A 19,663-nucleotide genomic window follows, 5' to 3' on the forward strand; every position below is an offset into this window, starting at 1 on the left:
TAAATGACGATGATGAACAACAACAAATATATATATATATTGTTTGCTTTTATGTTTAGTTATAATAAAAGCAATTTTACATTAACCTGATGGCTTACGCTATACTTTTGTAGAGTACAAATTTATTACTCTTAAACAACAATGTTGTTGACAGTAACTTTGAAGTTTCCGCCAGCTAAGCCATTGTCAGCAGTCCAACAATAGCTTAGCTAGCCAAAACTTCAAATCATTCAACAACATTCTTGTTTAAGAATAATAGAAATACATACATATATATACATACACACACATATATATATATACATATATATACACACACACAAACAAAAATGAGGTAAGAAAAATATCTCAGAGTGGACAGTTGCATGTATGTGAATGTCAAACAAATGTAAGTACATTAAATGGTATATCAATTACCATGCAATGTAAGTTCTTGATTTATGTGTCATAATTATAAAATGGCAATTAAGACCAACACCACATGTGAAAGGAGAAATAATCTCAAGATTCAAGAATGTCTCCAAAATTGACATGCCACTAGGAAAAAAGACAGGCTTATTGTCTGAAGATAACAATCATGGACATGTGTTTCTGCTTCAATAGCCATCAACAGCATCACAATTGGCCAACCTTATCTCCAGTAGCCAAGGGACTTATATTAAAAAATAGTAGAATACATTATGCATTATTATTATAACTAGCAAGACCCGTCAATATTTCATGGAATAGTAAACCTATTGGGTTATTCCTGAAAACTTTATCCAAAAAGCCTGAAAGCATAGCTTGTGTTGTATCTGTATCAAAAGATAGTTGCTCATCTGCTATTTGTTGAAAAGTGAACGAAATTGGAATACAATGATTACTTAATGCACTTTATATACTTTATGCACAATTTTATAGACTTAATACACAGCTCTCATAAAATAAATATTCACTCTTATTTTTCCATTTTCCCCAAAAAGAGAAAAAATTACATTTTAAAATGTCACAAGTTCATATCTAGAAAACAAAAATTTTATTAAAAAAAGAATTTCATATGTAAAATATAGGGGTCACAATTCCATGGGGGTAGAAATTTAATGCAACATGGCATACTCTGAAAACCACATTGTTGGTAACTTATAAGCCAAGGTAATGGGTCAGAGCCAATACACATTTCAATTTGTGTACACCTTTCAATCCAATACTTCTTTGCAGACTATGTTCCTCATGTAAGTTCTCCCTCTTTATTTTCCACTTGTTTGTCAGTCTTGATAACTTTAACTCACACCAGATAATTTGCGAGCCCTTGAGAATGCAAGGAATATATATAAATATCAATAATAATAAAGAGTATGGAGACTTGTACATCAACAAAATTTATTTTGTATTTATGTACAGCATATTATAACGACCTACACATGTTTCTACTTTATTTTCTTTCTTGTTTCATGCTGTCTTTTCTGTTCCTCTCCAAGAAGGATTCAGCTGTGATCAGTGGTAAAGTCTGTTAGATCTAAAACTGCTCAAGATATGCCATGTGTCACAACTGTACTCCTGCAACCCAAGGAATTAAATGCAGTTCACAAGACAAGCACACGTGTGTGTATACATATAGGTATATAGGTATGGCTGTGGGATAAAAAGACTGGTTCCAACCACATGGCTCTGGCTTGTTCAGTCACACACACACACACAATGTGTGTGTGTGTGTGTGTGTGTTAGTATGAGTATGTCAATGTGTGTATGTCTTTGTGAATGTGTTTTACTCCCACCACTGCTTGACAACCAAGTGTTGGTTTGTTTATAGCTACATAACTTAGCAGTTCAGCAAAAGAGACTGGTAGGATACCAGGTTTAAAAATAAGTGTGTATACACACACACACACACAATTCCTGTTCCTTTGTCATTCTATTAATCATGTTCTGTACTTGCTTAACAATTTATTCTGAAGCAGCATATATACATTGAGCTCTAACATCAGGTTATTAGTATTGCTATGACTAAGTGAAATTATGAAATAAACAGAAAGGAGCAATTAGATGTGGAACACCATTCATCAGCTATAACAGCCAGAACCAATGTAGTTTCTGAACACTTGTGGCTGTGCCAATGATGGTAAGACATCACTGAAATACTGGATGTTATAACACACAAAATCTGAGAAAACAAAGGACAACAACTTATGAGTGAGATGGAAAATTAAGGACAAATATACTAATTCTATAATAGAATGACAGAGGCAGTATTAATACCAAAAGGTAAAATATTCACCACTTAAAAGTGGATGCTGTGTTAGAATACACAAATACTGCAATATCTACCAAGATAGAAAACTCTCATATAGTTATATGGTGCACAAAAGCACATCATAGCTATTACCAGTGGCAGACAATCACCACTACTTTAGCTGCCTGTTCAATGTTAAAAGATCAATTTTGTTTTTTGACTTGGCACAAAAGAATAGAACAACCATTAAGGAAGGTAGTGCAAATGGAAGAATAGAGATTTGAATCTTGGTGGCGTAGGAGGTAGATGAAAGAAGGTATGAGAAAGGGAAAGAAAATGTTAAAAATAGATGAGAAAAGAAAGTGAAAGAGTCAATGACAGCAGGTGGTAAAAGAGAGAGAGAGAGAGAGAGAGAGAGAGAAAGAAAGGAAATGAGAGAGAGAAAGAAACAGGTAATAAGAAGGTAAATAACAAGATAGGAACATTATTTGTAAACAGTATTAATGAGAGCATGTGAACCAGACGAAGATTAGTGTCAGAAAGTTCACATCTCTCTCTCTCTCTCTCTCTCTCTATATATATATATATATATATATATATATATATGTATATGTATATATATATGTATATGTATATATATATGTATATGTATGTATATGTATATATATGTATATGTATATATATGTATATGTATATATATATATGTATATATATATATATATGTATATATATATATTATTTCTCCACGTGCGGTTAACACAACCCCACTATTTACTGACTTATATATATATATATATATATATATATATAGGTATGTATGTATATATACAAGAGGGGAAGTCAAAAATAATCCACACCATAACATATCTTTAATGGCTGTTCCATTAGCAATGTGCACCAAAGAAAAACAAGGAGCAGTGATCCAACTTCTCTGGAAAAGGGTTTAACAATCAACAGTGCAAGATGCAGAGCATTGCTGGCCAACAATCTGAAACCAGCAATGCCAAAGCCTGTTGTTGAAGGAAGTTTTGTTGTTGCATGACAATGCACACCCACACACGGCCACCCAGACCATTGAAACCATTAACCAATTGGGTTTTGAGGTGCTGGAACACCCTGCCAACAGCCCAGACCTCGTCCCTTCCAACTATCATATCTTTGGACCGCTCTAGGATGGTTTATGAGGCTGTCGATTTCCTACGGATGAAGATTTGAAGGAAGCGGTGCATAAATGGTTACATGACCAACTGAAAACCTTCTTGGAAGGAATGCACAAGCTTGTGCACCGCTGGATCAAGTGCATTGAAAAGGAAGGAGACTATATAGAAAGATGAAGTACTTGTTTATCCCCTGCTTTTGTGTAAATACATTGAAAAAACAAGAGTGCGTATAATTTCTGACACTCCCTTATATATATACTGGCGGATGCACCTGATAATTCCTGGGAAAGCGGGGCTTATCCCTTGGTTCCATTCTCATAATTGTTTCGCTAATCCAGTAACAACAATACAAAGTATGTAGCCCTTAAAACGGTTTTTGTACATTTATTGATGGAGACTGGTACATCTTCAAATTTTTTGTCAATTATACAGCATAATTAGTTAATTAAAATGACTGAAATATGTTTCTGCTGCATAGAAATATGTACAGTTGAATATGCAACCTGCAATATTCTGCTCTGCACCTTCATTCAGGGTCTTTCTACAACTGTGGTCTGATGCAAACTGAGTTTATGTACGGGTAGCTTATATATTTATTTTACTGTGATTTAAGATACAAAAGGAACGTGAAAAGGAGATATTGAAACCTGATATGGCTAGAAAACTTACTTTGTCTCCGACCTGAAGCTTGACCTTAATTCTAGAATGAAACTGAGAGTTCCATACACTAAATTTGGTCTAAATACATATTTGTATTCTAATATAGATTCATCTATTTATTAAAAGAGATTGTATATGTTTTTCTGTCACAACATATGAATGAGAAAGGAAGGTAGGGGTGATTGCAAAAGGTGAATATTTGTATGTGTGAGTGAAAAGAAAATTCAAATAGCGCTTCAGCTCTGAGTATATGTGTGTGCGTGTACAAGGGAAGTATGTGTATGTTTATATGTGTGATTATTATGTGCCTTATTTATATATAAAATCCTACAATTGGCCTTCATTTTTTGAGGCACAGGCCAGCTCGTTTATTGTAAAAAAACAAATCGTATTTTTTCATTGACAACTCACTTCATCTGATTGAAAGATAGGAGTTTCTTCCTTTTCAGGATAAAGATTATTTTTGGAGACTTTCCCCATTATGCACCGTTTTAGGTATTTATACTGCAAAAGTGCCTAATATCTCCACAACCACTTATCCGATTTACACGAAATTTGTTTCATTCCATTCATATTTAGATTTCAGGGGGGGGGCTCTTAACTGATAGTATTTTCCCATTATGTGCCAGTTTGGCTGGGTAACATTGCAAGTAAGCAAGATTCAATCTGATTTTTAACAGTATATAGATAGGCATCAGATGTGTGCCAGAAAGATGACGGCACTGGTATGGTCATGTGAGGACAGCTGTGTAAAGAATTGCTGATTTTTAACTGTGGAGGGAACCTGTGGTAGAGGTAGACCCAGGAAGACATGGGACGAGGTAGTGGAGCATGATTTTTGAACTTTGGGCCTCATGGAGGCAATGAGTAGTGACTGAGTCCTTTGGCAATATGCTGTGCTTGAGACACATTATGATGGGCAAAAGTCTTAGTGACTTTAGCTTGCCAACAAAAAAATACAAGTTGTTTTTTACAGTAAATGTTTCTATTTTTGCTTTTGTTAAGCATAATATTTTAATCATTTAGAAATATTTTTAAGTGAATGTGATTTCAAAAATAGAAGCTGTTTGTACAATAAGTATTTATATTTTAGTTTTCTTCAATATTTTAATCTTTTTAAAAATTATTTTCAAGCAAATACTATTACAAACATTTTTTTTTTTGGCATACTCTCTTTACTCTTTTACTTATTTCAGTCATTTGACTGCGGCCATGCTGGAGCACCGCCTTTCGTCGAGCAAATCGACCCCGGGACTTATTCTTTGTAAGCCTAGTACTTATTCTATCGGTCTCTTTTGCCGAACTGCTAAGTAACGGGGACATAAACACACCAGCATCGGTTGCCAAGCAATGCTAGGGGGGACAAACAAAGACACACAAACACACACACACATATATATATATATATATATATATACATACATATATACGACGGGCTTCTTTCAGTTTCCGTCTACCAAATCCACTCACAAGGCTTTGGTCGGCCCGAGGCTATAGTAGAAGACACTTGCCCAACATGCCACGCAGTGGGACTGATCCCGGAACCATGTGGTTGGTAAGCAATCTACTTACTACACAACCACTCCTGCGCCTATATTCACAAAATATTCTAAAGTGAAAATGACTTTAAAAATACAGTATTTTGTAAAAGACCCGTTCACAACCTTGGTGTGAAATAATTTTTTTCCATAGGCTTTTTCGTGTGCATTCAAATGTATCTCACCTCCAAAGATTTGGCTGTTATTTCTAGCACGCCCTGCTACCACATAGCAGCTATTTGCGATAAAGGACCCGAAATAACTGTTACGTAGTAGCAGGGTGTGCAAGAAATAGCAGCCAAATCTTACCTTTTCTGGAGAAAGGAGCAACTTACGTGTGATTTCAATGTCACCTTCGTTGAAAGAATGCAAAATAAACTGGAAAAAAAAAAAAGAAATCCATGAAACAAAACTCTGTTGGTGGGAAACTCAGAGTTTCTTAGGAAACTCTGAGGTCCCCACACCCCTTCCCTCCTTTGTTTTCTGGAAGAAAGTAGCTTGCGGTGTGTTTGGAGGTGAGATACGTTGAATATACTAAAAAAAACCTGTGCCAAAAATTATTTCACACTGAAGTACGAACGAATCCTTTATGAAATATTTACCCAAGATTGGGACAGGCACGTGAATAGAAGGATCACTAGATGGAAAGGGACAAAAGCAGGAGATGTCAAGAATTGGATGCTCATGTGAATACAAACAGAATAAAACAAGTTTTGCATAAATCGGACAATGGGTTATTGAGATACGTGATTTTTTTCAGGTACCTTTATAAATAGCCAAACCAGCATATAATGGGGAAAATGCTTTGAATGTAAGGTACCATTGAAATGTGAATACACACAGAATAACGGAAGTTCTGTGTAGAACGGACCATGGATTCCCGAGATACACGCTTTTTGCAGGTACCTTGAACTATTGGTGACCCAACGGATCATGGGTAGTCTAGTATATATATATATATATATATATATATATATATATATATATATATACCGTAAATCCTTGAGTATAGTCTGCCCTTGAGTATAATAAGCAGGGGATTTTTAGGGGACTGTATCTCTGAAAAATCTAAACCTTGTGTATAATACGCACCCTTTTTTAAAACTCGAGTCAAGGAGGTCTATATAACGTACTTGGTTTGTAAATGTATATACGGTAACGTCCTTTATTATTATTGTATATATAACATAATGCAAATGTGTAGCTTTTTTGTGCACTTTGTTTGCATTAAATAAAGTAATAAAAGTAATAATGTCAGTGAAAAATAAATATTAAGTAAATTGCCTTTTCCATATTTATCACTATCAGTTACAAAAGCAAAAGCAAAAACATTTATTCAAATTCAACGTCACTTTCAGCATCAAATAACTGTTCCATTTGTTCCTCCGTAAAGCCAGAATGAATTCAGACCACGTGTGAATTTGGTCCTTGGTAAAAGCTGTTTTCATAACTATATACTCAACCCAGTGTAACTGTCCCTAATAGCTGTCCTCAGATCTTGATACTCAACCTGGAGCAATAGATGAAGAATTATACCACAACAACACAGCAACATGAATGTGCGTTGAGGTGAAAAATCAACCAAAATATCAAATTTCTGATAAAGCTCTCTAGTACCAGTAAAATATGATGTTCCACCTGTATTGCATGAATGCCCTGTAATAATGTAGCAATGAATGATGTATATAAACTGACATAACCATGCTACAGAGTTATTTTTAGTTCTGTACTTACTGTAGTTTTCTTTTCCCATGCATAATATTACTTTGGGGACTAAATCTGAAAAATTGCACGTGGAAAAGAATGAAATGTATATCTATATGCTGGATACTATGTAAGCATTTTAATTTCAGTTCCCAAGATTTATTAAGCAGGATATTTAAAGATCTCATAATTCTGCACAACAAAGAGCATGCCCATACCTGTTATTTGAATACATCAATGCCTTTCTTATAATACTCCAGGTAATCCCAAATTGATCTTTCCTATCCTTTAATTCCCACGTTTTTTTTCTGCAAATGATATAGCACAAGCTTTATTGTGATTTCTGAAGGAAGAAAGATGATTACGTAATAGTTAAGACAAAAGATGTGTGTGATTGACCGTTCATGCTTGGCAAATATATCATTTATGTTCCACAGAAGGTTCTACACTCTTTAGATTTGTCACTTTCGGAATAATATGGAATAATGGGGTATCTAGGGTCAGGCGGTCAGAAAAACCTCCTCTAGTGACTATTGTGGACAAGGGAGGTAACACTTTGCAAAGTAGTGGTCAGAAATTGATTGTTCCCCGCACACCGGAAGGTTTGTGTGTGTGTGTGTGTGTGTGTGTATCGCCTCATTCTCAGAGAAACATCCTACAGCATCCACAAACTCAAACAATGAGTGCAGCTGTTACCATATGGCGTTTGGTAAATTCTGTAAAAAAATTTTATTTCTGTGGCTGGAAATGTACATTTCCTTTGATGTCAGAATAAAGTGAAAGAGAGAAAATTGACAGGGATGTGTGTATGTGTTGATGAGGGGTGCGAGAAAGAAAGTGTGTATTGTGTGTATATGAGAGAGAGAGAGAGGGAAAAAGAAAGAAAGAGAGAAGATGTGTGTTGCTTAGTGTGCGTGGGAGAGAACAGCATACATTTTTTTATTTGTTTTTCTTTGCATCTTTTTTGAATGAGTGTGTGAGTGATAGAGAGAGTGAGAAAGGGTGTGTCACTATATGTGTGTGTGTAACTGTGTGCCTGAGACACCATTTTTAAATATAAAAATGCTCATTCGCCTGAGAAACATGTATGCATATGTATTTATGTATGTATGTGCATATAGCAGATAATGGGTATACGTATATGCTTGTGTGACTGATCCTAGCCATTTTAAACATACATGACAACACCTCACTCTATCTCAGTCAATCACTCACACACACTCACTAAAAAAGATGCGAAAAAATCTAAATAAATAAAAGAACATTATGCTATCACTCTTGCCCTCTCTCTCTCTCTCTCTCTCTGTCTCACACACAGCAACACACTTTCTCTCTCTTTCCAACAACACATACCTCTCTCAGTCAATCACTTACACACACATCTACATACATTTAAATGCATGCATACATACACACATATCTATATATATATATATATATATATATATATATACACACACACACACACATACCTAGGTTCCTAATCCAAAACAAGTTATAGATTCAACATTGGGACAGTCCCAGGTATGTTGTTTGTATAAGAGAAAAACACAAATGAAGTTTAAAAACTTATCAGTGGAGAAGTGAGTGGTGGAGAATGAATATTAACATTGATTCCAGTATAAATGCACTAATTGGTAACTGATCTGATTGTAGTGTAATTGGATATTATGGGTCTACCCAAGTCCAATTGGACTGTCCTAACTCTGGAAGCATTGATAATTATAATGTTAATATTATACATTTTATGAATGAATCAATGAGTCACTCAATTAGTCTTGATAATTTGTCTAACTTATATAATGATAATAACGGTCCTAGGAGCCTGGAAACCCCTAATGATGCAACTGTCATAACAGAGATCTCTGCCCACTTAAAAACACCTGCTTAACTAAGATTACTGTTTATAAGTGTGATGTAACAATTGATACAAACACATTCACTTGTATAGACTCAACCAGTTGTAAATTCAAATCTAGATTACGTAATCATCTTTCTTCCTTCAGAAATCACAATAAAGCTTGTGCTATATCATTTGCAGAAAAAAAACGTGGGAATTAAAGGATAGGAAAGATCAATTTGGGATTACCTGGAGTATTATAAGAAAGGCATTGATGTATTCAAATAACAGGTATGGGCATGCTCTTTGTTGTGCAGAATTATGAGATCTTTAAATATCCTGCTTAATAAATCTTGGGAACTGAAATTAAAATGCTTACATAGTATCCAGCATACTTTTGCTTACTTCAAGCCTGTTAAGTAATATGTAGTATTACCCCATAGTTTACCTCTCTTACTTAATAATTCCTTAATTCCTTAAACCTTTATATTCGACACAGTAAAGAACAGCTGAAGTCAACTCTGAAGCAGGTTAGCTTTGATCTAACTTTTGAGATGACTGTTACCACCCGTTCCAACTACCAACACAATATAAACAATAGTGCAATACTGTTTGAAAGAGAAAGAATAAAATAAGGTCAGACAGCAGCAACCACAACCAACTCTGACATTCACATGTGGCCAACGCAGTTCTATTATTAATGACCTGTAGGGACAGTATTTTGTTATAATATACTACAAAGTATATTAAATGCTTTAATAAGTCTGTGTTCTACTGTGTTAGCAATGCTATTACATCACTTGTTAAGGTTATCTGTACAGATTTTCTATAGAAGTTATGACCAGCACCAATTTTGTTACGTTTCATATCTGAGTATGCCTGATGAGATCAGAGATGAAAAATGGGTAATGGGTGTATATGGAATATTTCTTTCATCAGCACCCATCCAATCTATATCTATCTATCTATCTATATAGATATGCAGGGCAGGGAAATCATCAATTAGTAATAAAATTAATAATTAACAATTCTGCCGGGTAGCTTCATATCTATCTATATATATAGATAGATAGATCGCTAGCCCCTAAACCATTTTTTATTTCTGTGCTCCTTTCTGTGGAAGAGCGTAGGCTCGAAACATCTGTTTGTTGTTTACACACCCACCTTCATCTTTTGTTTTTTTTGTAAATTCTCACTATATATATATATATATGTATATTTGGAATCCTCTGTTTAGTGGGTTAATCCACTACTCAGGAAGAAACTATTCTAAGAGTGCGTCTGCCTTATCTTTGAAACGCCTAGTTTAGAATAGAGGCAGCTGATGAAGGAATAATTCCATAAGTGGCTTGTTTGTTTTCCTGTGTTTGTTCTGTTGTCTGTAAACAAAGTCCGTTTTGTCTTTATGTTCCTGTTCATTTTTCTAATGTCCTGTACCTGAATATGCATCTATATACACATGTAGATGTAGGTGTGTACATATATGCATGTAAACATGCATATGCTTATATATCATTTGTATTATATATATATATATATATATATATACACACATAGACATTGTTGGCAGTGACATGTCCTTCAGATCCAAGGATTGATTTCTCCTTCTGGATGAATATTTGGACCATTAATGTTGGTGACAAATGAGGCTAATCCTCACACAGGACACGCCTTGTTAAGGTTATCTCTACAGATTATCTATAGAAATTATAGCCAGGACTCATTTGTCACAATGTTTCATATCTGAATATGTCTAATGTAAATCAAAAGATTGAAGATAAGAAAATAAATACGTAATGGGTGTACATGCAATATTTCAGTTCTTGCTTCTTCTTCAGCACCAGATGCAACCCATTGGCCTCAATAAACTCATTGCTTAAATAATCACTAAATATAGTGGTGTAATGTTATTGGATATATCAGTTTTACATATTAAACACGTCCCTGGCAGCTGGTTTGTATAGAAATTCTGTAGAGGTAACCTTAAAAAGTGATTGAATGCCACTGCTGACATGAGAGGAAACAGTATTGACTTTAACCCTTTAATATGTTTGCTGATATATTATGGTTGCATAACTAAATATGGTGTCCTTACAAGTATTTAGTATATATATGTGTGTGTGTGTGTGTATAAATATACAAATGCAACAGATGGATTGTGATTCACTATAGCCGTTTCAGAAATGTTCCTTACTGATGAGCAGAAGTGTTACATCATGGATGAAAACAATTTTCATCAGGTGAATACAGGTAAGAATTAGTAATTAGAACTTCTCAAGAACAAGTACATATTGCCAGATGACTCAGGTGGTCCAAATTCGGTCAGAGTGAAAATTTTAAGTAAGTATCAAGTTTATAATGAGGAACTTGTTAAAGGGCCTGGATCAGGGCGGGAAGTAGATTAAGAAGTATAAGGAAGTGGGGAAAGAAAGACTGAAGAAGAGAGAAGCGAGTGCATGATCTTGTTTGACCCCGTAAAGAGTTATAAATAAAGATAGTTTCTAAGGAGTTCCTTGTCATAAAATTGATGCTAACTTAAACTTTGCACACTCTGATCAAATTTGGATTGCCAGAGTCATCTGGCATTATGTATTTGTTCTTAAGAAGTTCTAATTGTTAATTATTACCTGTCTTCACCTTACTGGCACTTGTGCTCGTGGCATGTGAACAAAACATTGGACTGACTCCTGTGCAGGTGGCACATAAAAAAACACCATTTGTGCGTGGTCGTTGCCAGTACCGCTGGACTGGCCCTCATGCTGGTGGCACATAAAAAGCACCCACTACACTCTCAGAGTGGTTGGCGTTAGGAAGGACATCCAGCTGTAGAAACTCTGCCAGATCAGATGGAGTCTGGTGTAGCCATCTGGTTCACCAGTCCCCAGTCAAATTGTCCAACCCATGCTAGCATGGAAAGCGGATGTTAAATGATGATGATGATTCATTTGATGAAAACGTTTTTCTTTTGTATGATGTAACACTTCTGTTCATCAGTAAAGAACATGTTTGAAACTGTTGTAGTGAACCACAAACCATCTGTTGTTATTGTCTATTCTTCACCTAACTCGGAACCGGCAATTCGTTTGGATCTGGAGTCTATAGACAGCAGTACAATAGGTGCAGTGAGTGTACCCATGCATGACCTTGATGACTCATTGTGTATTCAGTCAGCCATTTGTGAATGTATGCATAACTGGAGAACAAATTCGTGTTTACTTTAGTGAGTATTCATTGTTATACAATGGTTTCTACACAATAGTGCTATGACTGACTTGATCTTTGTGTTTTCTCTATTTAAAATACCTGATTCTCTTGAATCCTGGAAATTTTTTACATAAACATACATTTATATATATATACACTAGACTACCTGTGACACATTGGGTCACCAGGAAACTCTGAGTTTCTCAGCAATGGAGTTTTATTTCGTGTTTCTTTTCTTTTCCAGGTTATTTCGCATGCTTTCAACAAATGTGACATCGAAATCACGTGTAAACAGCTCCTTTCCTCAGAAAAAGAAAGATTTGGCTTCTATTTCTTGCACACCCTGCTGCCACGTAACAGCTATTTCGGGTCCTTTATCGCAAATAGCTGTTACGTGGGAGCAGGGCATGCATGAAATAGCAGCCAAATCTTTGAAGGTGAGATACGTTGAATGCATTTGAAAAAAAACTTATGGAAAAAAGCTATTTCACACTGAGGTTATAGACAGGCCTTTTGCAAAATATCTACCATATTTTTGAAGTCATTTTCACTTTAGAATATTTTGTAAATATGCTGAAAAAAATTTTTGTAATGGTATTCACTTGAAAATGATTTTAAAAAAACATTAAAATATTGTCTGTTTATTTTTTCATTGCCAACTCACTGTATCTAATAGAAAGATAAGAGTTTCTTCCCTTTCAGGATGAAGATTTTCCCATTATGCACTGTTTTGGGTATTTATACTCTGCAAACCTCTAATATCATGAAAACCACTTTACTGATTGATATGAAACTTGTTTCATTCCATTCATATTAACATTTCAGCGTAAACTTCATAGTATTTTCCCATTATGCACCAGTTTAGCTGAGCAACATTGCAAGCAAGTAAGATTCAATTTGACTTTTAATATTATAGAGATATATAAATATGCATATATATATATATATATATATATATATATACAAATACACACTTACAAATAAACACTGCTTAAAACTGAAAGTGAATTAAAGCACTCCCACAAAAAGGGGAAATCAGAGAAAGAAGCCAGGGCTGTAAAAGATATAAAGACAAATTCTAAAGTCTTTTAAGAGTCTGCTTCAGTATGCTCATGACTGGGCCATTGTATGAAGAAAATGGCTCACCAACTCCAGACCCCCAGAGAATAAGTGAAAAATTGAATGTGCAATGCAAAAACGTTTTCACAACTCCATTGGGTCACTTGTATATATGCCTGATGAGTTATTCAGCAACACAACTCTACACAAAGAGATGACGACTATTGATTGCACTGAAGCAGAGGAAACTGATGTAGTATCAGCCATTGATGAAATGAGCTTATACTCAGCCACAAGCCCTAATGGATTCCAAACAACCCACTTAAAGAAATGCAGGGGTCACTACAGATCCTCTTACAAAGCTTCCTTGCAACTGGGAGACTTCCCAGAAAGTTAAGGAAAAGCATAATATATCCTATCCATGAAGGAGCTAGCAGAGTGGATGCTAAATATTCTAAGCCTGTCTCTCTAACCTCACATGTCAGCAAAGTCATTGTCAGGAAGAAGCTGATCATGCACCTAGAGGATAACGACTTGCTCCCTGACACCCAGCATGGCTTCCACTGCCCTACAGAGCTTCAGACAAGAAACGAGCTGCTCAAATGTGAATGTGATATATTGCAATTTTGCAAAGGCTTTTGATAAGGTTGATCATGGGATAGTATGTCACAGGCCGAATGGAGTCTTCTTGAAGGAGTCAGTAATAGCAAGTGGAGTGTCTCAGGGAATTGTCTTGGGGCTGTTGCTGTTTATGGTAGCTCTTTCAGACATGCCATCAGTTATACAGGCAGTCATGCTTACTTGCTGTGCCAATGATAGAAAGGTAGTAAAAGCAGCCAAGGAACCTTCCAATGCTGATCCTCTAAAGAAAGACTTTGATGTCATATATATAAATACAGGCTTATGAAAACAATATGCAATTTAATACAGGAAAATTCCAAGTCATCTGCTATCAGTTAGCAGCTTGTGCTAACATGCTACAACAAAGACATTTTGGACACAAAGGACTGGCAATCCCAGAGTCAAACAGTGCATGATCTGGGAATTGATATGAGCAACAACACCTTGTTTCAAGATGGTGGCAAGGTGCAGGTGAATGGCTCAATGGATTCTGAGAACCTTCAGAACAAGGGTCAAGTACACTATGCTGGTTCTATGGAGGATATTTATATTGAGCCATCTGGACTACTGCTCTCAACTGTGGTCACCCTATTGTGTGAAACTGATAGCAGAACTTGAGGCAGATCAGCGGTACTACACCAGGAAGATTGCATCAATGGAACAGCTGAGCTACTGGGAGAGACTGAGAGTTACGACTATTCACATGAGCAAAGACAGGAGAAATATGGAAAATAAGACAAGGTAGAAAATGGTAAAATAATTTTATCATGAAGAACATTTTAGTATATTCTATACAGGGAATAACTGTCTCTGATCTATAAACTATATATGTACAAACACACACACACACACATATATATATATATATATAGCTTATAGATCAGAGACAGGTATTCTCTGTGTAGAATACACTTTGCAGTGCTCAAAAGATTTTAATTTGAGCAAGTAGAGTAAATGTAAGGACAAGCAAGTTAGGCATATCAATATATACAAAAAATATTAAATACATTTAATATAATTTACATTGGACGGTGTCCTCATCTTTGTTGTTACCCCAATGTTTCAGCTGATTTACTCTCCAGCCTTCATCAGATGTCCTGGTAAAATTTTGAACCCAACTCTGGGTTCTCATTTCTAAGGTATTTTTTTGCTGATGTTATTATTATTATTATTTATTCAAGGCACTGCCTGGAACTGAACTTGCAATCTTGGGGTCAGTGAATTTCAAAATTCACTCTATAATTGCCCACAGGCATATAGTGTAATGGTTAAGAGTGCAGGCTATTAACCCCAAGATTGTGAGTTCAATTCCAGGTAGTGCCTTGAATAAATAATAACAACATTAGTAAAAAAAATACCTTAGGAATGAGAACCCAGGGTTGGGTCCAAAATTCGACTAGGACACCTGATGAAGGCTAGAGAGTAAATTAGCTGAAACGTTGTAGTAATAAAAAAGATGAGGACACATATCTGTCCAATGTAAATAATGTACAGAATTCCTCATCTCTAAAATATAGAACAACATTTAATATAAAAAGTGTACATATGTATACATATAAAAAAAAGTCCGACTCACACAGAATAGAAATGATATCAGGAATTAAAGGGCTTAAGTAGGAGTTTTATGAGTCCAACAGCTGTTTCTTGGAGCTTGGTGGTCTAAAATAATGATTGTAACTGGATTCCATCATTGGATAACACCAGCCTCCATCTTCGGGGAAGAATTTTACATTTGAGGAATTGACAGAATGGTGTTTAAAGTTCCTACTCAACGCCTTTAATTCCTGATATCATTCCTATTCTGAATAAGTCGGACTTTTTATTTGTATACATTTGTAGTAATGCCGTGTGCATGCATAGTCTCACGCATGCGTGGAATTAAACAAGCAAGCGTTCCCGCTCAATTCATTCTCTTTCTTGCTCGCCAGCAATAGAGCATGGACGTGTCAAGCAGTGTCTCTGACATTCCAGCCTGGAGACAGTCTCTTTACGTGTATAGCTGTCACTCTCCATCTTTCGGACTTACACTCGACAGCTCACTCACATCTACATAACAACGTCCCAACAACTATGCTCACACACATAGAAGCTGTAACAACAAGAGCTAAAGATGTATATATTTACCACCTGAATAAATGTTGTTTAAGTTGATAGTCTGGAGTTCAGCGTTCCGTTATATTCTATAATTTTATATAGGAAAGTCAGGTATACATCTAATGATGTATAACCAACTTTCCTATACATTTGTACAAGTTTTGCATTAAATGTATTTAATACTTTTTGTATATGGACTTGCCTAACTTGCTTGTTCTTACATTTACTCCTATACACACACACACACACACCATCATCATCATCCTTTAATGTCCGTTTTCCATGCTGGCATGGATTAGACAGTTTGACCACAGTTGGCAAGCTGTACCAAGTTCTAGTTTGATTTGGCTTGGTTTCTATGGCTGGATGCCCTTCCGAATGCCAACAACTTCATAGTGTGTGCCAGGTGCTTTTAACATGGTACTACATGAGCGCTTTTATGTGGCATCAGCACACAACTCTTGTAAGCCAATCTTCTTCGCCAGGAGGATTGGCCTTAACACTTCCCGTCAGAAAGGTTCAGCGTCGTGAGGTCGTCAGCATTGATTCACATCACATGACCAAACCACACTGCATCTAATTCTTCTATACACAAACACACACATAAATGTATAGTCATATATACATACCTAAATAGACAGTTACGTACACACATACAACATGGCCACAGTCAAATGAGTGAAACAAGTAAACGAATAAAACACTATACTCACACATGGTCTGCACCATCACGATAGACATACCTCTAGATCGTTCATACGTCACAAACAAAGAAACGGTTCACTGACTTCTACGGGTTAGAGCACCTACCAGAATCGACAGTAACATGTTCTTTAAATTGAATTTAAACTTTCTTGAAAAGTGAGTGTGCATTAGAGAAAACCCGCAAGATATAGGACGGTCATCGCTGGAATGTAGGTGATCATAAATGAGGCACAGAATAACTAGGAAAAGTTTTGAATCTGACTCACACCGATAGATCGTTTTGTGGTGAGTGTGCGCGCGCGCGCGCGCGTGTGTGTGTGTGTGTGTGTGTGTGTGTGTGTGTGTGTGTGTGTGTGTGTGTGTGTGTGTGTATATATATATATATATATATATATACACACACACACGTGCAATACATTACAAATAGGTATGCACATGTACAGGTGTTGTATGCGTACGCATATAAGGATATGTGTCACATACAGAAGGGACATGTGTGTGTGCGTATGTATATGTCCCAGAATATACATACATATGTATACATATATATGTGTGTATATATACACACACACACACACATATATGGCTACCCATAAACCGGCCTCTCCCATTATATTAACTGCTCTACATCTTAGAGTGTGCTTCTCCGGATTTATGTTTTTCTACAAACGATTATATATATATATATATATATATATATATATAGAGAGAGAGAGAGAGAGAGACCAACCTTATATATATACACACACACATATTCATATGTATGTGTATATATATATATATAAGTATATATACATGTGTGTGTATATATATAAGTATATATATCCCTATATATATATATATATATAAACACACGGACACCTGTAACTCTAAATGTACATATGAACGTTAGGCCCATTAAACAACACATCTATATACGTTTATAACTATATATATATGTATGTATACTATACTTACTCCACTGTGTAGAAGACATCAGTATGAGGTGTGTTGGTAATTATTAAAGTTTCTCCCTTTATCAAGTAATTGTAAAAGTCCAAATCACTTTACTAAGTCAGCCATGTTGGTTAAGGTATGTGTTTGTGTCACTATGTCTTTGTACCTGTGAGAGTGGGTGTGTGCCAGTTACTGCTTGTGTACCTGTGTGCGTATGTGAGTGTATATGCGTCTTTGTGTATGTGTGAGTGAGAGAGAGAGAGAGAGTACCTGCGTACACATTTTTGTATAAATACCTGTCTTTCTGCGTGTACCTGTTCTCTATGTGTGTACTTCTGTATGTGTAACTTTGTATATGTGACTATATCTCTTGGGGGCTAATACAGAATCGCACCTCTACCGCCACATTTAGTTGACAAATACATTTTATGAATAAACGGATAAAGAGATAAATAAGAAAGACAGACAAATAAATAAATGGATGAAAAAGTTCAAAATTTAAAATTGGGGGAGGGGGTGAAATTTGAGCACTTTATTAAACTTTATAACATTAATTATTAAACATTAATGTTTGTTTCTTATAAAATGGTGTATATTTAATTGACATTCAATTATTATTAATGATTATTTAAGGCAAACACAAATAAAACGCAAATTCTTTTCACTTTAATCCTTTTGTCTATATATAATTTCTATTTGCATGTTCGTCAATTCGCTACAATCTCTTTAAAGTAAACAAAATCAAGATTTTAAATTGGGCGGGGGGAGGGGATGAAAAAAAATTTTTTTTGTGCATATTCGTAATCTATGACATGTAATACGTAGGCATTCGAAAAAAAAATTTCAATATAAATGCATTTTTCAAGGAGAGGTGCGATTCTGCATTAGCCCCTATCTAGGGCTATTGTGTATGTGGACGGGCGGAAGTCTTTCCCACTAAAACCCTAACCGTAAATACAGAAATGTTTTGAAATTTTTGTCCGAATCATGATGTCCATATTTTTCCGCATATTTTGAAAAAAAAAAAAAATTCTGAAAAAAGTTAAAAATGAAGGAGATGGGGGTGGTAATTTAGAAATGTCGATTTTTGCCAATTTTTTGCAGATTCGTATTCCCCGTAGCCGAAAAGGGTGGTGGTGCGATTTTTGACTTTTTTTTTTCCGAATCGGCTCCTCTATAACCAAAAACGTCGGATTCCGTAAAAAAAAAAATCAATATATATCCATTTTCCCAAAAGTTATGATGGAAAAATCGAATCTTGTGAATTTTCCGAAAGTCCTCTCCCTCAATTCGTTTGTGCAAATTTTTTTTGTCATATTCGTTTTCTACACAGTTGTTAACACCCAGCAGGCTGGTTTTTTTTTGTTTTTGTTAATGGGTGAAGATCTTTATATTAACCACTTGGCTTTCCCAACGACTTAGTCTTGCTATCGCCTGTTGTAAGCCCGTGACTGAGATGGCTTGCTTCAGTAGGTACCTTTAAAACCTTGTGGTGTGCGACCAGTTGCTGTAATAAAAAAAATTCCCCACAAATCGTTTCAATATAGTTTTAACAGAAAGATTTGGAAGAATTAATAAGGAAGTTCTCCAGTAATTTTCTTTCATGTAAATGTGTAATTAAAGAATTTGTCAGCAAAATCTTATAAAATGAGAATGTTCTAAAAGATGTACGTGTTTATGTCATATATGAAAATAAAATTCACAGGGTACTTGTGTAAATGTACCTGTTATATGTTTGTTTGTACATACATATGTATGCATGTGTATATATAAAAGAATATATACTCTTTTATTCTTTTACTTGTTTCAGTAATTTGACTGTGGCCATGCTGGGGTTTTATTCAAACAAGTCGACTCCAGGACTTATTTTTAAGCCTAGTACTTATTCTATCAGTTTTATTGTTGAACTGCTGAGTTATGGAGACGTAAACAC

General features: G+C 35.4%; 1 protein-coding gene across 4 annotated transcripts in view; it reads right to left on the minus strand.

The window, feature by feature from the left end:
- The window catches only part of LOC106868301 (uncharacterized), a 53,594-nt gene extending 35,524 nt beyond the window's left edge, over positions 1–18,070 (minus strand). The window contains exons 1-2 of one of the 4 annotated variants that reach the window (XM_089345518.1): positions 17,752–18,037; positions 5,903–5,945 (exon numbers count right to left, since the gene is read on the minus strand). The gene's annotated coding sequence lies outside the window, so the exon portion shown is untranslated. Of the gene's footprint in view, positions 1–5,902; positions 5,946–7,489; positions 7,580–16,802; positions 17,190–17,751 lie in introns of those variants that run through there. The other 3 variants (XM_014913489.3, XM_014913491.3, XM_089345517.1) reach the window with 3 other exon arrangements.
- Positions 18,071–19,663: the final 1,593 nt, after the last annotated feature.

This window comes from Octopus bimaculoides, chromosome 29, assembly GCF_046866305.1.
Source record: "Octopus bimaculoides isolate indiv1 chromosome 29, ASM4686630v1, whole genome shotgun sequence".
NCBI lineage: Eukaryota > Metazoa > Mollusca > Cephalopoda > Octopoda > Octopodidae > Octopus > Octopus bimaculoides.